Consider the following 13,271-nt stretch of genomic DNA (forward strand, 5'->3'; position numbering starts at 1 on the left):
GGTATGTATTGATAGGTATGTATCTATCTATCGCTCTTTAGGTATGTATAGTTGTTTATGTATCTGTCTATCCATCTATAGGTACGTATCGGTAGGTATGTGTCTATCTATCTATCTATAGGTATGTATATTTATGTATGTATCTGTCCATCCATCTGCAGGTATTTATCGGTAGGTTTGTGTCTATCTGTCTCTCTGTAGGTATATATATTTATGTATCTATCCATAGTCCATGCCACAGGGATCTAGAGCCACTCTGCTGGAACTGTGACTCTAGTTTCCTCCCATAGCGCTGATTCAGCTCTCTCACCGCCCTGTGCTTTCCGTATGCCACAGACTTGTACTTGTTCATGTTCCTGATGAGCCCCACGTTGTAGGCAGTAGTGTGAGAGTTCAGAGGCTTGCAGATGGTTTTTTTCTCACCCTGGTTGGGAAATGTCTTTATGGTGGCTCTTGGAATCATTTCGTCCACCAGTTTTCCAATAAACCCTCCTACTGCCTCCGTAAACTCGGTTAGGCACCATCAGCAGGTTTAGGGACCATCAGTAGGGTTAGGGACCCTCAACAGGGTTAGACACCATCAGTAGTGGGGTTTCTGTCCACAAAGTTTTTGCAGAATTGGAAAAAGCCCAAACACCCAAATATCACAAAAAGATTTTTACGCTAGGATGAGATGGAAAAGTCAGAATATTACTAAAGTCAAAATGTGAAAAAGAGTTATGGAAAAAGGTTTTTTGAATAAACAATGATGTATCAAGCCAAAAAACTGAGCCATTTTGCTTGTTGAAATGCCAGCCCAAATCACGGTAGCCTATGTCATTTATACAGGGAGTGGGAGGTAAATCAGGAGTATGTAAAAATGATAGCTGAGTTGTAGAAGTATATTCATTTTTATCCCAGAGATGTTCTCAGTGAGCTCCACCTATATAAATCATCTCAATTTTTTGCAGCAAGGTGTGAAAATTGTCCATTGCCATCACTGATAAAGAAGAAAGAATCAAACCCCGGGTATTTAAATGAATCATTAACAGGAAATAAGGAGGGTAGTTGAATTGAACTGGCCATGTTGTTCAAAGATGTAAGAGCTGACCAGTTGGAAAAGTTGGACCAGTTAATCTCGTATCCTGAAAAGGACCTAAATGTGTCAAACAACTGCAGAAGGTGCACACTAACTCTCTAACTCTCCCCCTCTGTGATTTCTAGGTGTTTGCCATCAGCATGTACCTGAATGTCAACCTCAAAATTAAATTTATTTATTAATACAAATTTTTATTACTACTTCTTTTCCCACCAATTGCTTTACATCAGACACTGGACAAGTAATTTAAACCAATCATGATTAGACATTGAGGAGCTTAATTCAAGAAGTAGGCATCAATAGCATTCCATTCATAAACAAAATTATTAAAAAATTGAAATGTTATGAATACAATACAATAAGTACTACCTTGAATACTTGGTAGATTTCAAACAAAATTCTTAATTGCATCTATTCTCCCTATGATCAAACTTTATGGAACAATCCCATGTTTTTAATCAATAACAAACCCTTTGTATTTTGCACATGGAGGCAGAGAGGTATAATCAGCCGGGCACAGTTATTCTCTGGTATTTTCTTTGACGTCAGAAAAATACAACATACCAGATAACTGTCACTTTCAATTTGTACAAAGATGTTTTAAAGAAAACAGTCAATATCAGACACTTTTGTAACCATACTCCCCCTAGCCATATATATAACTACACTAAATTAAACCTCAGAAAATGTTAACACAAATACATAAACTCATAGCATCAAATAAATACAATATCTCACTCCTAGTTGAAAAATTGACCTCAGATATAAAAGAGGTGCTATCTCATCAGCTCTGACCCTACTGATGGTCCCTAACCCTGCTGTTACAGGCTTTGCTGAGCCTGCCCACCATTTAGTAGCGTTCCTGCTTGTTTTTAATTTTATTTTATTTTCATTTATTTTCTTTTGCTTCTATTTGAAGCTGCTTTGTTTTCTTTGTGTGTTTCATTAATAAATCGTCACTTAATGAGTACTGTTAATCGCGCCTTGTTCCTGATGATGTCACATTCAGCTTTTGTCCTTTCAGCGTCACTCTAGCATCTCCCACCATTCAGTGCAACCTGTTCCACATTCCAGGTCCATCAGCTCTGTGAATTTGCACCCATGTTTTGCCCCACAATCCCTTTACAACATCTTACTGCTGTTTGCACATTATACTGAGTCTACTGGATAAAGGCTGATATTAGTAAAAAATATTGTGATATTGTCGTTCCTAAATCCCCAGTCAGCTAGTTGTAAAACTGAACCTTCAAATATAAAATCCTGTAGAGGTCTGCATACAAACAATGACGTATGTGACATCACTAATGAAAATTGAAAAATAAAATCAATGTCCCCCTAAAGTGCAGCCAAAGAATACTGGCCAGGGCATTAAAAAAATAAAATAAATAAAATGACATTTTTAGACTACTTTCAAGTTATTCTAACAAAATAGGGCTACTTCACATTAATTATGTAGTAAATGGTGACTTGTCATTTCTATCGTAACACTACACCTGCTGACCTGCTGGTTGGTTGAATGCAAGGAGAGTGACTGAACACACACACACAAGCAGAAGAACCAGGAGGTGTAGGATGGAGAGACACATGGAGGATGTTGTAAGGAAAAATAGGACCCAAAGATGTAGTTTTTAAAGTTTATCACTCTTTTACCATCATCATATACAAACTTAGAAGACAGATACTGCTCATTTTGGAGAACAGATTAAGTGACTATTTTTGCAGTGTAGACGTCACAACGTGTGGTTCTAGTACTACCACTGTGAACTACTCTGACAGCTAATTACTAAATGTGTCTAGAAATGCACATTTCACACCAAAAAACTCTTAATAACTTTGTTTATGTCTAAATCATTGAATGATAAAGAAAATTAGTCAAATCCATGAAGTTCCCCTTTAACTTTAGGAGCATGCTCATAGCTAGCTATGAGGTCACTGAGGTCCACACCTTGGTCATTTTCAGAGCTAAAAATTAAATTTTACCGAGAAGAGTGCATTCTTAACTTGGTTTAGACCTGTTATTTAGTGCCAGCTATGTGTGCGAGAACACAGCAGCCCCTGATGGCATCAGCACCTCCACTGACAGAATTCTAATTGACATACATTGACAGCAACACTGCAACAGGTGGCTTGTGTGAACTGGCAGACAGCGTAGCATTTAGTAAGACCAAGCAATGATTCATTAGACCATTATCTACAAGAAACATTCAGAACAGTACCCTGTGTAATATGGAACAGTAACAGTATAATATGTGTACTCTGGCTATGAAGACAAGCCTATTTTTTGCATATTAGTAGGTTAGCTAATGTTTCATAAATTGTTACTGATTAAAAAACAGCTTATAAAAGGAAAGGGTTAAGGTAGTAAAATGACAAGAAGGCTACAAAATAATTGTTTTACAACAATGGCTAAGTAAGGCCTCGCTGTAAATGTCTCCTTTTACATCTGCCTCATCTAGGAAATGATGCAATTGTTCATGATAGTCACAGATACGTGACTCACATGGTAGAAATATTTACAAAGTGGAAGTGATATTAATTAAACACTGGAATAGTTTTCATAATGTTCATTTTTCTACTTTTTACAATAATGTTTGCATGGAACGTAGGTGTGAGCTAACAGTAGCTAGTTTACGGAGAAGATAGCTAGCTAGTTGGTATATAGCATTTTTTACAACAGCTATTGTCACAAATATAGTGTTATGATCACCTCAATAAATTGGCAATCAAAAATGATAAGATTACTTGGGGCACCTGTAAGGTGCGGCGGCCCGAGTGCCGTAGGGCGAGGGGCAGGATGCACAGACTCTACCGACTGGGACGAACATTTATTAACAAACGACACAATGGCACGCTTATCACAAACAAGGAACATGAAATGGTTAAAGTTAAACAAACACGATACACAAGAATACATCTAACAAACACATTACATTCAGACATTACGCCAACAATAACCAACATCCTGCACACTTTAACACGCATTTATATACATTAAGGTGCAGGTGTATATACGAGGTGCAGGTGTGGTTACAGACAAGACAGTCCTCCCACTGCACATGGCGGGTCGAACCACGTGAATCGCGGGAGGCGAGCGTTCCGTGACAGAACCCCCTCCCAAGGGGCGCGGATCCCGACGCATCCGTCCAATGAACGTGAACCTCCAGGTACCGTGTACACGTACACACAAACACAGCATGGCAGTGCCCGGCGCCCAGGCGGGCCAGGTGCCGCCAGCAAGAGAGACCTCGCGGGGAGAGAGAGAAAGGCAGCTTCCCTGCCTCTCTCGGGGCAGTCCGGTACACTCCACCACACGTTGCGCCTGTAAACACAAAAGGCGCAAACAGAAACACACAATAGCACCAACACACAAACACAAGGCGCTGTGACGTGGCGCCCGCCGTCCCCGCAGGCTCCTTGACGTGTCCGAGGCCTCAGCGGACACGCGGGGGTGCACGTCCGCCCCGGTTCCAGACATCCCTAAACGGTCCTCCTCTTTCCCGCCGCTCTAAGAGCGTCCCAGAGGCGGGTTGCCTCTGAGGCTTTGGGCAGACCTTTCCAGTTTCGCTGGCGAGTCAGCTGAGGAGAAGGGTCTTGGGAGATCCCGCTGGCTCCACCCAACCGCCCTCTTTCTGGTGGTTGTGGTGCCCCTCGGTCCTCCCTGGCCCGGGCTCAACCGCCTGAGGCCCCCCCCAAGAAATTCCTGGGGCTGTTCCCCTCTACCTCCGGAGAAGACGCAGACAACGGTCCTCTCCCCAATATCCTGGGATCCAGGCAGAGGTGCAGAGGATGTTCATGCACCCCCCGCTAGGAATTACTTTTTTTGTCGAGGGAGAGTGCGTGCTGTAGCGGTTGGTTATTCTGTAACGTGTGCTGTAACATAGTCAATGTTCACTGTATTAGTGTTCACCGTATGTGTTTAATGTTAATCGTTTCTTGTTTGTATCAGTCGTGAGTGATTCTTGTGAGTGCCGTTAGTGTTTCATGTTAAATGTGAATAAATGTTCGTCCCAGTCGGAGGAGTCTGTGCGTCCTGCCGCTCCCCCTACGGCACTCGGGCCACCGCACGTTACCGCACCACTCTGATTAGCAGGGAAAATTAATGAATTAATTATTATTTAAGGACTATGTTAAATCAGTCTTGACTCATAAAGTCACAAGTTCAACAATGTGATTATTACTTCTGAAACCCTAACTAAATAAATAAATATGGCAGTGTCTTTACTTAAAATTCAAAAAAATCCATCAACCCATTGTATAGAGTACATTGTATTAACAGAAAACTTTTTATCCATCCAATTTGTGTTTGCAGATGTCAAAACAATATGGATCCATATTCACTGTGTATTTTGGTCCAAAGAAAGTAGTTGTCCTGACAGGATATCAAACTGTCAAACAAGCACTGGTGAATCATGCAGAAGAATTTGGAGACAAGAGACATCAGTCCCATATTCTATGACTTCAGCCAAGGATTCAGAAAACCTTATTCAGCCAATTTAGATGATGGAATGTGTGTGTGAGTTGATCATGGTACTATTTAAATTTTAATTAGGTAAATTATTTGTTTTTCATTCATTATTTATTTACTTTTTTGTTTTGATTTTTTTCAGAATAGATGGTGACTAGACTTCAGAAGAGTCCTAATAAGGAGCCTCCTGCTATTGAATATATTAGCCCAGGGTAATCTGTAGATAAACTACACCCTGTATGTTAATAGTGACTATGTGGAAATGTTCAAGTAGTGGTGTGCTGCCAAGAACTAATACTAAGGACTAACTGTTTCACATCCTGTTTAAGAGCCTTATAGGAGGGTAGAAACTGTTCATCAGCACAGAATGAGGTAGACTTCAGGAAACTAACTAGGAAGTAACAGAGACAATGACAGCAACAGCAACACCAAATCTAAACACAACTGGCAAACCAAAATAACCGACAAACTGGAAAGCAAAACAGGGCTTAAATAACCAAGACTGATGAAGATCCAGATAAACATTACCAGACACGGGTGAACATAATTACAGCTGGGGATACAGGCTCGGGGGTGGAACAGAACGAAACCAAAACAAGAGCTTGACAAAACCGAGCCAAGTATACCAGGGACAGAAACCAAACCAAGCACGTAAATATGTCGCCGTGGGAACTGCGATGCCTGTGACACACAGTGAGCAGGCTGTGTGCTGGGTGGCTACTGTCTAGCTGCATCATTTTCATTTTCCCCAAGCAGCAGGACTGATGGCTATCCTGTAAGGCTGGAGGTTTGTGGCCTATGATGGATTCTGCAGTCCTCACTACTCTCTGGAGGACCTTCAGTCACTTGCAGTGCAGCTGCAGTACCAGACAGTGATGCAACCTGTGGGTTTGCTCTCTGTTTTAGATCTATAAAAGGTGGTGAAAATGTCAGGCGGCAGGCCAAACCTCCTGAACCTTCACAGAAAGAAGAGGTGCTGTTGGGCTGATCTCACCAGTGTGTTGGTGTGGTTGAACCAGGTGAGGTCATCTGTGAGGTGTATACCGAAAAACTCAACCGACTCTTTCCCCTTGGGATACGTTGATGTATAGGCGAGAGTGACCACCCAAATGCAGCTTCCTGTAGTCCACAATCATCTCCTTCATTTTACTGACATTGAGCTGGAGGATGTTGTCGTAGCAACACTTTGATAGAGCACTAACCTTGTCTCTGTAGGTTGACTTGTCTCCCCTTGTGATGAGGCCTAGGATGGTTGTGCTATCAGCAAACTTGAAGATGATGTTAGATGTGTGTTTGGCTACACAGTCATGTGTAAATGGGGAGTACAGGAGGGGGCTGAGCACACAACCCTGTGGAGCCCCTGTGCTCAGAGTCAGTGTTGAAGAGAAGCTGTTTTCTACTTTCCCCACCTTGGGTCTGCATATCAGGTAGTCCAGTATCCAATTGTGGACCAGGTACCTTGCGTGGGTTAACTGCCTTAAAGGATCTGACCTCCTCAGACACAAAGCTCTCCTGATCTACTGGGAGTTTTGCAGCAAGGGGGATGTTTTCCTCAAACCGAGCATAATGAACATTTAGCTTCTCTGCAAGTGAGGAGGTCAACCCCCCTATCACAGTACCAACTTCCTTTGTAGTCAGTGATCATGCAAAGTCTATTCCACATATGTCTGAGAATTCATTGATGTTAGTGCCAGCTGTGTCACAAAATATCCACCAGTCTGTGGTTTCAAAGCAGTCCTGAAGTGTGAAGGTGGCCTCTGCACTCCATTGATAGACTGATCAGAAAACCTTTTTTCCTGTTTGAGTTTTGTCGGTATGCAGGCAGGATAAGGATGGAGGTGTGATCAGATTTTCCAAAAGAAGGGCAGGGGAGGTGTTTATATCCTGAAGGAGAAGTCACCCAGAGTGACACCAACAAGGGAAACATTAATAAAACAAGATTCATGGTGAAAGAGCATGACTAAAGTGTAAGAGAAGAATTAGGAGAAAAGGGGAAACCGTTGTGAAACAGCCAGAGGGAAGCCAGGCCAGCAATGTTCTTCATAAAAGGCCATTTTCTGAAGACAATTATTATTTTATGTTATTTTCCTTATTAATCATGGTTATAATTTGGTTTTGCACTGGAATAGATCATAAGCAGTTTCCCAATGTGTGTTTCATCATGAATACCTGTTTTATATAAATATTGTAAAAACATGCAGTTGTCTCACAGTTAAGATGAAAAACCATTCTGCATTTTGTGTTTACATTTACATTTATGGCATTTCGCTGGCATTTAGCTGTTTAACAACAAAGGTTTAATGATTTCTGTTTATGATCAAGGAATTCTGTTTTCTAATGGTGAGAACTGGAAAGAGATGAGGCGCTTTGCCCTTAGCACCCTGCAGGACTTTGGGCAGGGCAAGAGAGGGAGTGAAGAGAGAATCATAGAAGAGATGTGGAATTTGAGGGAAGTGGTGGAGAACTTTAAGGGTAAGAGACATAAGTATATATTTTCTATTTTACTCTTACCAGAAGTAACTATTTTTTGTAGTTGAGCCAAAAATGTAATTATCCAAATTATCCATAATGTAATTATCCATTTATCCAAAATGTAATATATGGGAACATTTAACATCCTGTTATTGGTTATTGTATAAATGCCTCAAATATCACCTCAGCCATTGTATATGGAAGCAGGTTTGAATACAGTGATCCTCGGTTCCAAAACATGGTAAACCGAAGCAATGAGAATATCAGGATCACTGGTTCAGCTTCTATACAGGTACCCTGCTATGTTTTTGAATAAGCAAGAGACACAAAGATAGGATGATGTATGGATAAATGTAGGAGGCACATAACAAAATGTTAATCTGTGTGTTTGTAGCTTTACAATATGTTCCCCTGGCTTCGGCTCTGGCTAAAGGACTGGAAAATTATCATGGCAAACTGTGAAAAAACTCTGAAGGATATAATGCAGCTTGTGCACAGCCTCCAGGAGACCCTGAACCCTCAGGAGTGCAGAGGCTTTATTGACTGTTTTCTAGCATGCAAACAAAACGTGGTATGTCCTTCTTGTGCTGTATACAGAAATGCTTAATGTGTCAAGTTTTATCTTGTACATAGTGCATATACAACCACTCATATTTTGGAGTATCCATATGACCTCTGTAGTGGTATGAACTCCTAATTTATAATTCTGCACTCATCAAATTTGTTATAGTTATAGTAAATTAATGGGGCACCATCGCATATGGAAATATTTTAATCAGTCTCAACTGGAAGTCGCAAGTTGTCTAACTCGTGATCATCCACCACAGGTTAGAAATGCCACCAGTGAAGCCACAAACTTGACAGCTAATGGAACGTTGAACTAATCAGCAATCGCATAGTGTATAATACATTGAAGAATAGAGGGAATAAAGAGAGAAACCAGATAAAACAAATGAGAATATTTGTTTAGAAAACAAAAGTAATCTACAGGACTAACTAGAAGACGACTCAATCTGACCTTTAATCAATAGGCAACTTAAGTTAATTTATATAGCACTTTTCATATACTGTGGCAATTCAAAGTGCTTCAGTAGCACTATCTGGCTGCCAAATGGTGAAACAGAAAACTCTCGTTTGCATCTCAGTGGGAGATTTTGAGTTTGATCAACAATCGATAGGATGTTTAGCAACTAATCACCAATTCTAAAGGAATTAATGTATTGATTCATATAGGTAATATCATTTTTAAAAACAGACAGGATAAATGAGAATAAAGGTCATACAGGGATCCCTAATAACTGACAGCATTACCTAGAGAACTACTAGATGTGAAGTTTAATTGCTAGTACTACAGTAAGTGGAAGCAGTAGTGGAAAGACTAACAAAATTAACATGTTTTGCTTAATTGACTATACTTGCACAAGGAGCTCTATGAGTGTGGGAAGCCTGATTGTCACACTGTGTAAAGGAATTCCCTGTTCGCTATGTCACAAGAATGACAACATCAAAGTTGGCTTTCAAAAGGCCGTTATCACTTCTTATTATGGGGCATTTGGACAGTTCCAGCAGCCTGGAACATTGTCCATGTGTGCGTGATGCTCTGTGTGGGACAAAAACAAGCACACAAAAATCACACAATTCACAATACAGATAGGGGCAATATTCATGGGAGACAGGAATGTCTTTCCCTTGCTCCAAAGCAAGTTCAGTCATGAACTGTCAAACACCTGTTTCAAGCTTGGTATACACCTCTTTAACTGGTGTTTAAACATTGATAATAGCAGTATTTATACACATTGCGTTTACAATTGGCAGAGTGTCCTTGATTGACTCTCTTAATTCAGTGGAAAGTTAAATGTAACACTGTTCAGATTGCAGAAAATAAAATTAAAAATAACACAAATGTACGATGAATGTGAAGACCCACTGTGCTGCAAATGAAACGTGATGCAAAATCAAAAAACGCATGCAACTTCAGAAACCCTGCAAATAACAGCTACAACACGACGGACATGTTTCTGAGGACACGGAGAGGGAATGGACTCCTATGAGACCAGTGGTGACCGAGTAGCTAATGAAAAATATTTATATTTGTGATTACCATGGTTATATCGTTTGTTATGGATTATGTTGATACAGAATGAACAACTGATCTATTCATGCTCAGCAGTTTTGCATATTTAATTCTGCTAGGTTGTAATGCAGCTTTAAAGAACGCTGATGAAAAAAAAAATCCCATTTAACGCGACTATGTTTCTGGCTTAATACGTAGTTAGTTAGCTAGCTAGCTAGCTACCTTCAGAGTGTGTTACTAATTTACAGGATACACTATGTTTTTGTTCAGGTTTGATAGTTTAACTGGTCTGCTACAGTGACCATCTTGTCAATTGTCTTATTCTTACTAGTTAATCTCAAGTGTGTTGTTTTTACATACATACAAAATATGGTTTGAAATCAATAACGCTCTAAAAGTAGGTATATGGACAGAAACCTAGTTGTATTCGACAGAATCTCTTTAGGCTGAACTGGAGTTTAAAATAGTAACACACTCTGAATGCATCTAGCTAGTTATTAACTGGCAGGATCAGGTTTATATTTCTGTTAGTTGGGATTTTGTTTTATCAGTGTTCTTTAAGGCTGCATTCTTTACAACCAAACATGTGCAAGAATGCAAAGCACAAATAGGCCAATTGTTCATTCTGTACCACCAGTGACAAAACTTTGGAAATCACAAATATAAATTACTTTTCACTGGCTGTTTGGTTGAATAACCCCTTTTTGTGTCCCCCTGAAACAACACTTTCATTGTGTTGTGACTGGATTTGTAGCATTTCTGAAGTTGCATGTGTTTTTTGAATTTGCACTGCATTTCTGAAATGTAGCATATGTTGTCATTTTGAATAAAATGTTTTTGGAATTTGTATAACATTCATGAATTTGCATTGCATTTCTGAAATGTAGCACATGTGTTTTGATGAATGTGTTTAATGTAGTTGCAGCATGTTGGGTCTTCCTGGCCACCATACAAATGAACATGGATGAAACAATGGCTTAAGTTGGCAAGCATAAATGGAACCTTATGATTTTAAGCTTCTTTATAGGTTTTAGCACAGCAAAACTGGTTCCTTAAAAATATAAATAAAATGGGACTTCTTAAGAAAACCTTTTCATGCTTGTTGAATTGGTTCACTGTTAGGCCAGCTGATTAGGCTTGGTATGGAAAAAGCCAGTGGTTTGATGGTTTTCAAACATCTCTCTATATGATCCCTGGTATTACTCAGTTGTACTCTGATGGAAGAAAGTGGTCTCTTATGTTGGCTGACTAATTGATCCCTTCTGATTATTGGTTAGGAGGCTGGAAAAAAGAACTCATTGTTCCATGCACAGAATCTCCTTCAAACTGTTTCCAACCTGTTTGCTGCTGGTACTGAGACAACCAGCACAACGCTCCACTGGGGCATTCTGCTTAATGGCCAAGTACCCCCACATACAAGGTAAGAATTCCAACTGCAATGTGAATATCCAGTGTCCAAGACATTTCTCCAATGAGGAAGACAAAGAGGTGCTTGATGGTGTTTGAGGGTTTACCATGGTTGCTTCTTGTATTTGTTTATATTGTAATATTGAAAGAGTTGATTGCTTTTGTCTTCTTAAAAACACGAGACAATATCTTCTGTTGTGCTCCAGATCAGGTACAACAGGAGATTGACAGGGTGGTTGGAGGCCGCCAGCCAGTGCTGGATGACCACAAGAACCTGCCTTACACAGATGCAGTCATCCATGAGACACAGAGACTGGCAGACATAGTACCCATGAGTCTCCCTCACACCACTACCTGTGATATTAACTTCCAAGGCTTCTTCATCAAGAAGGTCAGGCTGTTAGATTAACTGAGAAGAGTCTAAAAGCAATACAACAAAAGCATGCATAGGATAAAATTATTAAATGTACGTAGGAGACTGAGAGCTGAAACTGGCTGGTTTATAAATATAACAAAGACATGACAAAATGGCTGCGTAAATTTAAATTTTGCACTGTTGTCATACCAGAGAAAGCTGTCACTAGCTTCCTGCTTAAGCTAAAACTGTGATTCTTTGCAGGGAACCTGTGTATTTGCTCTTTTGACATCCGTGTTGAAGGATGAGAATGAGTGGGAGAGCCCTTACACTTTTAATCCAGGACACTTCCTCGATGAGTAGGGACACTTCATTAAGAGAGATGCCTTCATGCCCTTCTGTGGAGGTGCACTGAAATCATTTTCTGTCATTGATCTGGTGCTCCAGATTTCATGTTGTACTTTAAATGTCTGTCTGTGTGTCTGTTAAGGGCGTAGGGTGTGTCTGGGAGAGAGTCTGGCCAGGATGGAGCTGTTCCTCTTCTTCGCCACTCTTCTGCAGCACTTTCGTTTCACCTGGCGTGTCTGAGGAACAGTTGGACCTCATGCCAGCTGTGGGCTTCACGTTGACCCCTCTCCCCATAAGCTCAGCGCAGTAAACTACTTGGCATAATCCATTCACTTTTAACATGTAAGGGTAGTATTTACATTCAAGGTTGGAATAATATTGGCAAAATACTATTTAAAAATTCACAGGCACTGGTGCAACCTGGATTTCAAAGTTCATCACACGTGACCAACACATTCACATGTAACTCACTTATCTGCCCCAACACTTGGCACCTAAAATTAAACCCTCATCATTCATATTGCTGAGTAACATTCAGTTTTATAATAAATGTATGATTTCTTATATGTGAATGAACCTTAATAATTTACAGTAAATATTAACAGTGCTTTTAGTTTTTCATGCCAAGTCAAGTTCATAGTCATCCCTCAGTATAATTCGTATATACATTATTACAAATGTTTCATCTGACAGTAGTGTGACACATATGAACAACATGGGAAGTCTGCCTCTGTTTTGCCATAATCTTCAAATAAAGTCTAATATTTCTACTGCACAAGGTATGATGCATTTCACTGTAAACACTCTCATCATCTGGAAACATTTGATAGAAATTGTTGCATCTTGTCCTCCCTAAGATGATCAAGTTTTTTGTTAGTGGATTGAAATAGTAGCAATGTATGTTTTAAATTTGTCAAAATACCTTTAACCAGGGCACCATGCTAAATGTAGGGAAATATGTTAATTATAATTGAAGTGTAATTACTTTAAAAAAAGCTTTATATTAATTCAGTCTCACTCAGGTTATGGTTAGTCAGAGTCCTAATCACGTATGCAGGGATTATAAAAATGA

The 13,271-nt window shown here is 39.9% G+C and overlaps 1 pseudogene; it reads left to right on the plus strand.

The window, feature by feature from the left end:
• Window positions 1-12,673, plus strand: part of LOC145655525 (cytochrome P450 2K1-like) — a 43,836-nt pseudogene extending 31,163 nt beyond the window's left edge.
• The last annotated feature ends 598 nt before the right edge of the window (window positions 12,674-13,271 follow it).

This window comes from Electrophorus electricus, unplaced genomic scaffold (assembly GCF_041902795.1).
Source record: "Electrophorus electricus isolate QZ-2024a unplaced genomic scaffold, ASM4190279v1 Scaffold27, whole genome shotgun sequence".
NCBI lineage: Eukaryota > Metazoa > Chordata > Actinopteri > Gymnotiformes > Gymnotidae > Electrophorus > Electrophorus electricus.